Raw genomic sequence first — 14,878 nt, forward strand, 5'->3', positions numbered from 1 at the left:
AAGAATGCTGGTTTTATCGCCCCAATTGTATAGCTACCTGCCCAGTCCCCCGGAAGGTGTGTATAGGCTTTATCCCCACAAATCCAAAATAAATGTTCTGGAGCTTTCCAAAATGAATTTTGGGTGTCTCGAGGGTATTCCCAATATTTGGAAATTTCTCTTATTCCCCATAATGGATTTATTCCAGTATCTGTACACTGGTGGAGGTTATATCCTTCATGATATACACAGCCTTTTTCTTTTTTACCTATTGCCCAGTAGGTGGCAGGTTCGCTGGGTATCCACTCCTGTTCTTGACCTTTTATTACCAGATACCTTTTGCATGCCATGGTGCCTACAAATGTTCTATATCTCTCACCGACCTGTCTTATACATTCCTCTCCTACAACTTTTGATTTCAAATCCCACTTCTCATTCCTCCGTCTGTTTCCTCCTGGTGGCACTTGACTCATTTGTTTCCATCTTAGAATATCTATAGAGTTCAAACTTGTCCCTTCCCAGGGCCACACATCGGCCATTTGGGTGCTTCCGCAAATCCAACAATTGGTAATATTTAACTCATGACTAATTTTCTCCATTAAATCAACAAATAAGTTCTTACTGTGAATTTCACTTACTAACTCTTTTTCTACTCCCAATGGTTTTTCTTTTATTAAATCCGCTACCCCTTCAGAGTTATCCAATGTTTCCAAACAAAACCAATCTTGTATTGGGCACTCCCCCATCAGTTGTCTATAATGGCCAGCATTCTTTACTACCCAGTATTCTTTCCCTTCCTCTTGACAACTAGAAAGTTGTGATATGTCTAAACATTTAGGATTCACATGAGTATGCACCCTAATAAGTGACTGCAAATTTTCTCCATTATATATGGGTTGATAACACTTGGGACAAGCTCCTTCTGCTACCTCAAATATCAGTAAAATTAACATCCACCTCCTCATCCATTCTTTAGGATCTCCCATAGTCTCTTTCACTGTATTCAATACTTGGTCTCCTGAATCCAGTAGTAACGAGTGTCAAGGTTCACTTAAGTGTCAGTGTCCTACAAGGGATCAACCAATAAATGTGTAGGTCAGTTAGTCTGCATTCTGTTTAGATTTCTTCTTAAGAGTCATCTTTAGGGGATCTGCATGTGGAACTGCAGTCCACTCAGGACTGAGAGTGAGTGGGATATTACTGAGAAGGGATATTACTCGGGGGTAGAACTGGTCCTTTCACTCTCGATATGTGAGTCCATCCCCTCTCCTGCATTCGTACAGCAGTGTGAGCGGTTAACAACACTTGAAATGGTTCCTCATATTTTGGTGTTAATGGTGTATTTTTCCAGGACCTCACCAGAACCCAATCTCCAGGCTGTATTCTGTGTACATCTACATCTAGGGGAAAGGTTTGAGGAAGATACCCTTTTTCTCTAAGTTCTGCCAATGTTTTACCAATTGTTCTTAAATAATTTTTGATATCTGCTTCCCCTTTGAGGTAGCTCCCTGAACTCCAGGGAGTTAACAAGAAGGGTAGCCCAAACATCATTTCATATGGCGAAGACCCTATGTCAGACCGGGGCCTAGTCCGGATTCACAAGAGCGATAGGGGCAAACACTTGAGCCAATTCATCCCCGTCTCTGTAATTAATTTTGTGAGAGTATTTTTCAGGGTTTTATTCGTCCTCTCAACTCTCCCTGAGCTTTGGGGGTGCCAAGGTGTATGCAGTCTCCATTTAACTCCCAATGCTTTAACTACTTCCTGTAACACTTGGGAGGTAAAATGTGGCCCTTTATCGGAATCAATATTATTTACCAGTCCATACCAGGGTATAATTTGTTCTAACAGTATTTTTGCTACTGTCTGGGCAGTTTCTCTTTTTGTTGGAAATGCTTCTATCCAATGTGTGAGGTGATCAACTATTACTAAGACATATTTATACCCTTGTATAGGGGGCATCTCAGTAAAATCTATTTGAACATTTTGAAATGGCCTTAAGGCCATCTCCTGGCCCCCGTGTACCGGTTTTCTCATTACTTTTTGATTCACCTTCTGACATAATGCACACCCACTCGTCACTGATTTTGCCAATCCATACACCCCTACACACAGACACTCCCTTTGGAAGTGGTCACAAAGTCCTTGTATACCCCAATGTGTTAAGTCATGTATTTCAACTAATATCTTCCAGGCCATAGTTTTATTTAAAAATGTTCGACCATCTGGTGTCCGCCATTCCCCACTTTTCCCTTGTTGTAACTGCAGTTCTCTGATGACTTTTTGCTCTTCTTCTGTATATGTAGGTTTCTTCACTTTTTCAAGTGAATTTTCCAGACTCAATATCTTTATAGTCTCTTTTGGGTTTATGGCCACTTCTTTTGCTACCCGGTCAGCCATCTGATTTCCTTTGACTTCATAAGAACTTCCTTTTTGGTGTCCTTTTACATGCACTACTGCTATTTCCTTTTGCTTCATCAATGATTCTAAGATTGATTTAATTACTTCTTGGTGAATTAAGTTCTTCCCTTTTGAATTTATGTATCTTCTCTCCTCCCAAATTTTCCCGAAGACGTGCACAATTCCAAAGGCGTAGCGTGAATCTGTGTACACAGTTCCTTTATTTTGTTCTAACAAATCTAATCCCCGTTTCAGCGCATACACCTCGCAACATTGGGCTGACCAGTTCGCAGGTAATTTCCCTTTCTCTATGGCCTCATATTTATCTTCTCCTAGATATTCAATTACTGAATAACCAGAGACTCTCTTTCCCCCTACCACCCTGGATGATCCATCTATAAACAACATCCTCCCATAGGGAAGAGGAGTATCTTCGAGGTCTTCTCTTATCTTTGTTTGCAGGTTAATAACTTCTAAACAATCATGCTCCAGATCTGGTTCAGGTTCTCCAGAAAGAAATTGAGCGGGGTTCAGAGTTCTAGAGGTGACTAATTCCAAGTCCTTATTCATAAATATGATTTCATATTTTAAAACTCAGGAATCAGTCAGCCACTGGGGAGCTCTCTGTGATAATACTGTTTTTAAATCGTGCGGGGTATGTATTACAATCTTTCCTTGTAATGTTAACTTTTGTGCTTCTTCTATCAATATTGCTGCTGCTGCTATGATTTGTATACAATTCGGCCACCCCTTAGCTACTGGATCTAAAAGTTTTGACATATATGCCACCGGTTTCCTTTGTCCTCCCCATTCTTGTGTTAATACTCCACAGGCAATTCCTTAATCTGTGTTTACAAATAAGTCGAATTCTTTCTTAAGATCCGGTAAACTAAGCACCGGCGCAGTAGCCAATTTAGTTTTTAGATTTTCCAATTGAATTTCATCCTCCTCTGTCCATTCTACGGGCTCTGAGGATACTAGTTTATCATACAAAAATTTCACAGATTGAGAATATTGTTCTAACCACGTTTTACAGTACCAAACAATCCTAGTAGTTTCCTCAAATCTCGCTTGGTTTTTGGAGCTTGTATAGACAGGATCCCTGATATCCGTTCGGGACTTAGTTTTTCATAACCTTCCCCTATCAGATGTCCTAAATAACTCACTTGTGCCTCCACAAACTGTACCTTAGTCTTTGAAGCTTTTAGTCCTTTTCTTCCTAAAAAATTTAACAAATCTATGCTAGCCCTTCTTACCCTTTCTTCTGCTTCCCCTGACACTAATAGATCATCCACATATTGGAGTATCTGTACTCCCTCTCCACACTCAAACTGCTTCAGGAGTTCTTCTAAAGCCTGTCCAAATAAATGTGGAGACTCAGTAAACCCCTGGGGAAGTCGTGTCCATCTAAGTTGTTGTTTTCGTTTTGTCACTGGATCCTCCCATTCAAATGCAAACCAGTCTCGACTCGCTTCTGCCAAAGGACATGCCCAGAAAGCATCCTTCAAATCTATTACTGTAAACCAAGCGTGTCTATGAGGAATTTTACTTAATAATGTGTAAGGATTTGCCACTACAGAGTACCTGGTCACTGTCTTCTTATTCACCTCCCTCAGATCTTGCACTAACCGATATTTTCCTCCGGCCTCCTTGACAGCTAAAATCGGTGTGTTATGCGGTGACATACATGGTTCTAAAATCTTTCCTGCTAAAAGCTGCTCTATTACTGAAGCGAGCCCTCTTCTGGCCTCGGTGGACAAGGGGTATTGTTTAACTCGGATGGGATGGGCTACTTCTTGCATTTTAACTTCTATAGGTGGGATTTCTAAATATCCATAACTTCCTTCCACAGCCCATACATCTGAATTAATCTCTATTAAATCACTCGCAGTTAACTTCATCAATTTAACTACCATTTTCCCTTCTTCTGGTATAATCCCTACCCTCAGTCTCACTTGTAAATCCCTTCCCAACAGATTTCCATTCACTTTTGGTAAATATACAAAGTCATTCAATACTTCCCTTGCATTCCCTCTGATTTCAACCTCTTTCAACACCGAGGCTAAACAGGGTTCCCCTTCAGCTCCCAAAACAGAACATAACTCTTTCCCAGGCCTTATTCCCTTTGGGAGTGTACATAAACTGGATTTTTCAGCTCCCGTGTCAACCAAAAATTCAAACTCTTCCCGGTAGGGACCCACTTCTAGCTTTACTATGGGCTCTTTACGATGGTCTTCGGGGTCCCTTAATGGATAGAGCCCATGACACCCCTAGTCGGTGTTATACCCCTCCCCCTTTAATATCTTTTCCAGGAGATCCTGTTCTCTAGCTATAGCCCCATCGAATGATTCTTTCTGGCAGTCTCTCCTTAAATGCCCGATCTCCCCGCAGTAGAAACACCTCCTCCCTTCCCCTGGCTTCTGAGGGGTCTCCCATGGCGCTAAATCTCTCCTCTTCTTCTCACTCCCCCAGAAACTTCCTCCCCTTGGCTTCCCCTGCTGTCCTAGAGCCCCCTTCATACTTTCTTTGGTGACAGCTACCATAATTTTGGCTTTACTCCTGACCTTTTCTTCATCCCTTCTTAAATAAACCTTTAAAGCTTCTTTCAACAACTCATTAATTTCCTTCTCTTGCCAATCTTCTATTTTCTCTAATTTTCTTCTAATATCGGGCCAAGACTTTGTTACAAATTGCACCTTTAATAACGCCTGTCCTTTAAGGCTATCGGGATCTAGATTCGAACACTGTTGAAAATTCTGTCTTAGTCTATTTAGCCATGCAGAAGGAGTTTCCCCTTTCTCTTGTGTTCCGTCAAAAGCCAGTCTGGTATTGCTACTGCGGGGCACTGCCTCTTTTATTCCTTTTATAATCAGGGCCCTATAATCATCCATAGTCCTCCAATCCCTTTCTTGGTTGGGATCCCACCGCGGATTAGTTAAGAGTAGTTTATGGTCACCTGGAGGGCCTGTACGATTCTCTCTTTCCCAAACTTTAATTCCGGCTGTCCGTATTAATCTCACCTCTTCTGGATTAAACAAAATCCCTAGAACTGAGTTCATCTCCTCCCATGTATATGTATTTGGCCCTAGAAATTGGTCCACCTGTTTTGCCACCCCAACAGGATCCTGTATCAAATTCTTTATTTCTTTCTTAAATCCCCTCACCTCTGACGCCATTAGTGGTGCATTTACGAAACCTACTCCCCCTATCATTCCCCCCATAGGGACCTCCCTCAAGGGGAATAGTTTCACTTTCGATCGAGTATTATGGGATGGTCCTCCTGGCAAATCTTCTACTTGTGGAGTGGAGGTTGGGACTAAAATTTGTTGGTTCTGGGGAGGAGTATTTGTGTTATTCAATAGGTCTACTTCCCAGTGCAAGGGTGGTGTAGGCACTACAGAAGGTGTTGGGGTCGCACTGGGTTTTAATATTTGGGGTAAATTTGAGGATGGGGACTGACCAGTTTCCGGCAACAAGGGATGGGCTAGGGGGAGTCCTGGTGACAGGGGAACGGATTGCATCTGAGGGGACAACGCTGGTGGCGACATCGATTGGGTAGATTGGGTTGGGGAAGACACTGACGGTGGCAGCATAGGTTGGCTCGAGGGGTACGATGGTGATGGGGATGTAGGTTGGATTAGATGATTAGGAGTATGGGGAATACTGGGATAACTTGGGAGAGGTAGGTGATCAAGTGGATCCCACTTAGAACTCTTCAATTCCTCCTCCCTTTCGCCTTCTCCTTCCTCTAACTTCTCTAATTTACAGATCTTTACCCCTTTCTTCCTCATCACTATCTTTTCCCAGCCAGTAGCATATTGGAGTTGTTCTTCATCCACATCCTTTCGCGACTTCAAATATTGTTTCAACTGTGCGCACATCCACTGATCTTCCGTGCTGCACCATGGCCACCCTCCTGCCAATTCCAAGGTAGGCCACACTTTCATACAATAGTGTACCATTTTTATTTTGTCTAAGTCTCTTGTCGATTCACAGCTTTCCCATACATCCAACACTTGCCCTAAGGGGCTCTCTGGTGGAATACTCTTCCATTCTTGTTCCTTCCTCTTCCCTTGATTTCTCTCTTTGCTCATACATGCATTCTCTCTTGAGTCTGAAACCAAACAGAATACGGTGCCCTTACTCGAACTGAAACCTTACACTAGGGCAACTTAACCAAAAAACAGCGACTCTTCTTTTAACCAAACTTCCTAAGGTGCCTCTACGCAAAAGGAAATTAACGACAGGCAACTCAAACTTCAAATTCCCATTCACTCCTTGACACTAAAAGTAGACTATTAACATAAAGCCTCACTACTTCTAGTATGCTAGAAGTAGTCTGTTTGCTTAGGTTTCACTACTTCTAGTATCCTCTCCTTCCCCTCAATACCGCTGATAGTCCCAGCCAGTACTGATTGACAACTAAGCAAGAATCTGTTGTCCCTAACAGGACTCACTTCCCCTTAGTGTACTCTCTCCCTCTCTTACACTATAAACGTCCTGTCGCTGACATCCACAGCTCCCCAGGCGCTCGGGGATAACCTAGTCACGCAGCCAGCGTATTATAGTATAACAAGCAGCTCATTTGCTCTATTTCCCTAACCTTAGGATTTCCTGCCCTTAAAATCCTCAGCTCTCACTCACACAGTAAGTCAGGGCCACTGGCCTTCGTGCAACCTTTCCTTACTGCCTCTCTCACTCTGGCACCCCGGACACTACCTCACTCACTCCGCAGACCCACTGCCGACGTCCACGGGGTACTCTGCGCCCCTCTGAGTAGTCCCTCGGTCACCAGACTCACGCACAACCTTTCGGCTGCCAGTCCCACCCTGGGGACTGTATTGCCCACTCACTCCGTGGTTCTTCGAACCACCGGTCCCCCTTGGCTGCTTAACTCACACTCTCACTTCACTCACTCTGTAGTTCCGGGTCGGTACCCTCTCTCACTCCCCGTACCTCGGCAGTTGTCCCTAAGCAGCCTCACCACACTGTTTGGGCCCCTGGGCCTCAACTACTGTCGGTACGGTGCGCGCCTCTTAGGCACTACGTGTGCTTGGAGCAGCCTAAGCAGCCTATCCCTTTTGGGTGTTATGGTTGCGGCGGCCTGTTCCTACATCCACAGCCTGACGTGTCACTCACCCTTTAAGCTTCCCTCCACACGTCCGGAGGGGGGGGTCTACTACTCCCCTGGAGGCACCTCTCTCATCCAATCGTCTCTCACTTCCCCACGGTCACGGCCGGCCTACTCGCGTGAGTCCGGAAAAGCAGTACTGGTGGGTCCTCACTCGCTTGGGGAGTCCGGCTGCCGGCCCCCCTCTCACGCACACACCACTCGCTCGCCTCCACTCCCACCACCGAGGGGTCTTACCAATCCTTGGCACTCCTCTGTGTTGTCTTCTTCCCCACTGCCTCCCGGCGCTGTTGTCTTCGCCGCTGTCCTGGCGCCTTCTGGGTCCCATGTCGTCCGCTTCGCCAATTGTCCCACGAAGGTCCGAGGCGGGCGGCCGTCCCGTCATCGGATCCTCTTCGGTGGGCGTGGCGATCCCGGATGAGTCCCCCAAGCTGCTATGAATGGGCCAGGAGACCTTCTGCTCTAAAGAAATGCCTTTATTAAATCAGCTCTCTTAGGGGTGGGAGCTCGAGGGGCTGTGCACACCACCGCTGCTCCCACAGAGACACCGCACAGGAGGAGGAGTCTTCGAATCTGCTGCTCACGCCGCAGAGTCGTGGCTTCTGCCCTCGAAGGACTGCGCAGGAACGCCTACCGTGGCTCACAGACTCTAGGGGTGTCACTGTCTCTCAGTACTTTTGGTGAGGGTGAGGAAGCAGAAGACTCTGGCTGACAGCTGGATGACTTGCTGACCCATCGGTGTCACTTGCAGGCCCCAGTCTGGTGCTGGTCAGTCACTTTAAGGAGTTATTTACTCCCACTGGACTTCCTGGTGAGCAGTGGACCTTGGGAGCTCTGAGGTCTTTGCATTGGGGCTGGGTCAGCAGCAGCTTGGTAGACAGACAGAATGTAGCACAAGCATTGCTTGGCAACTCGATGGGCAGGCGGGGAGCAGCAGAGGCGGTGTCTGGTTGCTTGACAGACAGGTGGGGAGCAGCGGAGGAAGTACACAGTAGGAGGGAAGGAATTGAGGGACAGGAACTGGGGTCACAGAACTTGGAACTGTAATACAGTAAGTCAATTACAAAACAGGTAAGTTTAACACATTCAACTCTTTAGCTAACATATTTTCTAATTTGAGACGTTCATCTCACCAGATGCAGGGATGGCCCCAGGCTGGCACAGGTGACCTTGAGGCTCTGCAGGGCCCAGGCCCAGCGGCTGTGCCAGAGTCAGGGCTGAGGTCACACTCTGTGGGCTGGGGCAGAGCCCAGGCACAAATCAGCCCTGGCCCAGCAGCTCTGCAGTGGTGGCCACCAGGCCGGGTGCCCAGGGAGCCTTCTGGCCATGGCCTGCAGGGAGCTGCTGCTGCTGCCAAGGTGCCTTTGGTGTGCCAGGCTCTCCCTGCACAGCTCCCAGCACGGCCCTCTGCCCTTGTGCCCGAGCCCTTCCCTGTCTTGGGGCTGGCCTGGGGCTGTTCCTGCAGCGGGGCCTGGCCTGGCCATGGCACAGGAAAGGCAGTTCCTGCTGCAGCAGGAGGCTCTGCCTGCAATGGGCTCCAACAACCCCAACAAGGCCCTGTTTGCAAAGCCCCCAGGGGGAAATGAAGAGCAGGGTCATGCTGCTTTTGGGGTGAATAATGCTGAACCCAGCCTGACTCCTCCATCCCAAAGTTCCACATCCTGAGAGGGAGCTGAAGCTGTGGCAGAGCTGGGAAAATCCCCAGGGAAAGGAACAACCAAGGGACACCACTGAGAGCTTCTGCAGAGCTGCTGAGCTGGCACAGCCTGGGCACATCTGACTGACAGGGCAGCACTGCAGACTAGAAAAGCCCCATCTTAATTTTTAACTGCAGCACCTCCAGACATTTCCCTTCTTTAAAGGGTTTGGAGATTCCTCCCTGGAGTGGAGACACCCCTCAAGGTCACTGCTTGAGGCTGAGCTATACAGATTTTCCCACGGTCACTGGTCTGGGGCAGTGACACCCATCTCTACTTAATAATAGGATTTGCTTTAATACAACTACTTTAAAATTGCTTCCTACAGCACTATATTAAAAAAGATGTTAGAGCTCTTATACTGTGGCATAAATAATTCTGATTAAGACCTTTTTGTCTAATCGTTATCATAATCTATGTCTACATAAATACATCTAGTTTGCCATCCTTAATGTTGTGGGACAAAGTTGTACAAAGATTCAATTCCACCTCTATAATCCTTTACACATAAATCCTTGGCAAAGTCTGGTGCTGGGACTGGATCCAGGCACTCCCAGGCTGATCTCACAGAAGGAGTTTAGAAAGCCTGGGGCTCCTGCTTTGGGGGAGCTTGGGGATATAATTGGGGTGTTGGGAGTCCTTTCTGCACCTCATGACTCAACAGGAGCTTCTCTACTAAACTGTGCCTGAAGCTGCCACTCTGCCCATGACAGGAACCCCTGTGAGTTTCTGTGACATCCCGGCTCTTTGGCAGCCTGGACACTCCTGGGATGTCCCCTGGAGCCCCTGTGAGTGTCTGTGACATCCCGGCTCTTTGGCAGCCTGGACACTCCTGGGATGTCCCCTGGAGCCCCTGTGAGTGTCTGTGACATCCCAGCTCTTTGGCAGCCTGGACACTCCTGGGATGTCCCCTGGAGCCCCTGTGAGTGTCGGTGACACTGCTGTTCTTTAGGAGGACAGGGATGGCACCACTGCACTCCTGACACTGCCTGGGACAAATTGGCTCCTTGGCACTGTAGAGACACCTCTGTTGTCACTGTGCAGCCCTGTGACTGTCACCTCATGACCCTTAGGAAGATTAAGGACTCCTGGGATGTCACCATGGAGCCCTTGTGACTGAGTGTGACCAAAGAGATCTTCAGGAGCCCAGAGACCCCTCAGATGCCACCATGGAGCCCCTGTGCCTGCACATGAGCTCACAGCTCTTTAGCTGCTGGAAACCCCTGGAATCTGTTCCATCTGCTCTGCTGAGGAAGGATCATCAGCAATCTGGAGGTTCCCCAATGAATTTTAGTTCTCCAGAGGCTTGTTCAGTTTTCAGCTTTTCAGTTCAGGAATTCATTGCCAAAGCCTCATTATTATTTCAAAACATCCTAAGAAGACAAGCCCCTGGGAATAATTTAAGTCTTCAATTCTTCTGTGGTTTATTATACAGATTTCAGAAGTTTATTCAAAGAAAATATACCAATTTTAATGGACTTCTTTTCCTTTTTAGTTTTGTTTTCCTGTCTATAGATTGATATCACCAATCCCCAGTTTATATTGATCCCCGGCACCTCCTAAGACACTCTGAATAGATCTGAAAATAAAGACCCTTCATGGCTGGCAATCAATCACATTTTGCCCATACCCTCGCCCCACCTTACCCTCATCCAACCCCTGGGACTCAGAGCAGCCTTGTGCAAATCTGAGCTTTCTCCACTCCAGGCTGTGCCTGCAGCTTTCAGCTCCTTGGCACCAACTCCCACCTGCTTTCCTTGCAGAAGGAGCTGCCCGAGACACAGAGGGATGTTCATTTCTTGTCAGCCAACAAAACCAAGGGAAGGCACAGCTCCATGAAAAACACAAGTCCAGCCGGTGAAACAAATAGGGGGGAAGATCAGGATTTCTTCTCCTGCCAATGAAGAATTCCAGGAATTTCCTGGTGTCTCCTGGTGGTAAGACTTTGACATTTCTTAAAAGTGCTCAAATGACCCAGCTAATGAAGATGTGCTCTTGCACTCCCCAAGCTGCAGGTCCCCTACAGCCCTGCAGGGCTCCTGTCCCATCTGCTCTGCTCCAGTCTAAAACAGGGACCAGCACTGTCCCAGGATCAGTAGAGAGCTGAATTGGAAAGGACCTCAGCAAGTCAGCAGCTCCAGCTGTCAGAAACTGGGTCACACCAAGTGGTTCAAGGCTTGATTTGGTGTGGATTGGAAAATCCCAAAGGACAGGGAGGGGGCATCATCTCAGCACCTGTCTGAGCCCATGGGAACAAAGGTTTCCTCCTGTCCTGGCTGAACCTCCCCTCTTTCACCCCATCCTCATTGTCTTTTGTCTCCCACCAGGCCCCCGGTGAAGAGCCTGGCTCTGTGTTCTCCATCCCCTCCTGGGTGGCACTGCCAGGCTGGCATGAGGAGCCCCTCAGCCTTCCCTGCTCGGGGCTGGACAAGCCCAGCTCCCTCAGCCTCTGCTCACAGCCAAAGGGCTCCAGCCCCACCTTGGAGCCCTTCCCTGCCCCTGCTGCAGCTGCCAGACACCTTTCCTGCCCTGGGGAACCCAAGCCAGGCCCCAGTGCCCTGGATAATGCAGGTCCTTGATGTCCTGGTGACACAGCCCAGCCCCTTGTGCCCGTGTCAGGCTCTGGGGTGGATCCTGTGGAACATCCTTTGGTGGAGGCTGTGGCTCCAGGAGCACCGGGGGGATACCAGGGGACAGGGGAGCCCGCTGGGCATGAACAGCATTGGACTTGTCTGAGGGGGAACTGTGAGGGGGTCTGGGGCAGAGTGACCAACCCAGTGACCTCACACAGCCCCCAGTGATGTCACACAGCCCCCTGTGATGTCACACTTCTGCTCTCTGATGTCATAACCTGCTCGGTGATGTCACACAGCCACCATGTGATGCCACAGCCAACTCTGCAATGTCATCATCTGCTGTATGATGTCATAACTCTGTCCTGTGATGTCATAGCTGTCTCTGTGATGTCACAGAGATGGCCTATGATGTCACATCTGCTCAATGACCTCATATAACCCACTGTCATAGCCCACTCTGTGACCTCATGTTACCAGATGATAAATGTTTTACACCTGGTGAGCTCACACAATGCTTGTTCTCCAAAACCACTGGCCCATGGAAACCACACAGTGCCCATTGTGTAAGAAGGGGAACTGGAAGTTCACCAGCCTCAGTGTCCTGCCAGCTCAGCCAGGCCAACTGGAACATTGGGGTCTGTGACCACCAGGGACCACCAGAGAGACCCCCAGGACAGAAGAGTGCAGGCAAAAGGGGAGGGGAAATACATTAATGATTTCAGGGAAATTGTTATCATTCATATGTTTAGTGTGGGACAATGTGTATCCAAAATACAGAATATAAACAGAAACTTTCCTGTACTCAGCATGCACAGCTTTGGGAGGAGCAATCCCCCATGCCACTAGATGAATAAAGAATGCTGCTTCTTATTGCTACACGGGTGTTAAGGAGTTTTTTATTTTATCAAAATTTTTGTAACACTTGCACTGCCAAGGAAAGCTCTGTCTGCTGCTGTTCACAAACAGAGAAGGGCTGGTGGGAGATCAGTGTTGGTCAGAGGCTGCCTGGGGTACAGTGACTATGAAATAATCAAGTTTCCACTATTATGTGAATGAAGGAGGGGCATCAAGAAAACTACACTGCAGTTTCAGAGGGCAGACTTTGGCCTATTTAGGATGCAGATTTGGAGAGCACTGTATAAAGTACTGGCTTTTTTAAAGGAAGAAAAGCCCTTCAAAATAAAGGGATCCAGGAAGGATGGACACATTTAAAGAAAGTAATCTTAAGGGAGAAGGAGCAGCCTGTCCTGGTGTGCCAACAGATGAGCCAAAGAAGAAAATGACTTCTAGAAGACAAAGAAAAGGATTGGTTTTGCTGGGCATGGAGGTTTTGTAGAATCTCAAGGGGGAAAAAAAGGTGCATCACATTTGGAAAGGTCAGGTAACTCAGAAAGAGTTCAAGGATGATTTTTGGTCATGCAGAAAGAAAATCAGAGAGGTGAAAGGTCAGTTGCAGCTAAATTTGCCACTTCTCTAAAAAATAATAGAAAATGTTCATATAAATAAATTATTACCAAAACATGGGATAAGGAGAATCTCTACTCTTTTTTGGATGAAGTGTGGAATATAGTAATTAAAGATGAGGAAAAGGCTGAGGTAGTTTTCACTTTGTTTCCCTCACTTTTCAAAAAAAACCAGAGGCTGTCCTAAGGATGAGTGTTCTCCTGAGCTGGTAGATGGGCACAGGGAGTAGAAGAGCCCCCCTGCAATCCAGGAGGAAGCAGCTGGGGACCTGCTGAGCCACTCAGATGCTCACAGGTGTCTCTGGGACCAGATGGGATCCATGCTAGGGCCATGAGGGAGCTGCTGGATGAGCTCCCCAAGCTGCTCTCCATCATTTCTCCTCAGTCCTGGCTCAGCAGGGAGGGCCCAGAGGACTGGAGGTGCCAATGGGAGCCCATCCCCAAGAAGGGCTGCAAGGAGGATGTGGGGAACTGCAGGCCTGTCAGCCTGCCCTGGGTGCCCAGCAAGGGGATGGAACAGATCCCCTTGAGAGCCATCCCAGGGCACCCCCAGGATGGCCCAGGGATCAGAGGCAGCCAGCGGGGATTGCAAGATCTGCACTGAGGATCTGCAGGAGGGGATTGAGTCCAGCATCAGCAAATTTGCAGGTGACACCAAGCTGGGTGTGAGTGTGGATGTGCTGGAGGGTAGGAAGGCTGTGCACAGGGCCCTGCACAGGCTGGATCCAGGGCCCAAATCCAACAGGGTGAGGCTGAACAAGACCAAGGGCCGGGTCCTGCACTTTGGCCACAACAAGCCCTGCAGTGCTCCAGGCTGGGGACAGAGTGGCTGGACAGTGGGCAGGCAGAAAGGGACGTGGGGCAGTGCTGGACAGCAGGCTGGACATGAGGCAGCAGTGTGGGCAGGTGGGCAAGAAGGCCAATGGCCCCTGGCCTGGATCAGGAATGGTGTGGGCAGCAGGAGCAGGGCAGGGATTCTTCCCCTGTGCTGGGCACTGGTGAGGCTGCACCTCGAGTGCTGTGTCCAGTTCTGGGCCCCCAATTTAGGAAGGACATGGAGGGGCTGGAGCATGTCCAGAGAAGGGCAACAAGGCTGGTGAGGGGTGTGGAACAGAAGTGCTGTGAGGAGTCTCTGAGGGAGCTGGGGTTGTTGATCCTGGAGAAGAGGAGGCTCAGGCGAGACAAGGTGGTATCAGGGCACAGGTTGGACTTGATGATCTCCAAGGTCTTTTCCAGCCTTGCTGATCCTGTGATTCTCTGAAACCACCCTTGTAGCAGTTGCAGGATGAGCCCTGGGCCTCCTCTTGAGAAGGTGCAGCAGCCCAGGTCCCTCAGCTTCTCCTCACAGCCCCAGAGCCCATCCTGTCAGTCCTGCAGAGCCTCTGCAGCCCCTCCTCATTGCCCAGAGCAGGGAGCCCCACAGGCAGACACAGCAGGGCAGATGTGCCCCCCTGGCCTGTGGTGCCTCTGGCAAGGGAGCAGCAGGAGGCCCTGCAGGAGCCTGCAGACAATTCCTGAAGCACTTGGAGGATGATCCTGCTCCCCAAGGGACGTTCCCATGGTGTGATGCTGTTTGCCCCCAGCCTGCCCACGGCCAGCCTGGGGCTGCTGACGGGGCTTTTCTGTGCTGAG

General features: G+C 48.6%; 1 protein-coding gene across 1 annotated transcript in view; it reads left to right on the forward strand.

The window, feature by feature from the left end:
* The window catches only part of LOC134562336 (zinc finger protein 664-like), a 455,591-nt gene that overhangs the window by 394,085 nt on the left and 46,628 nt on the right, over window positions 1-14,878 (forward strand).

This window comes from Prinia subflava, chromosome 27 (genome assembly GCF_021018805.1).
Source record: "Prinia subflava isolate CZ2003 ecotype Zambia chromosome 27, Cam_Psub_1.2, whole genome shotgun sequence".
Lineage (NCBI taxonomy): Eukaryota > Metazoa > Chordata > Aves > Passeriformes > Cisticolidae > Prinia > Prinia subflava.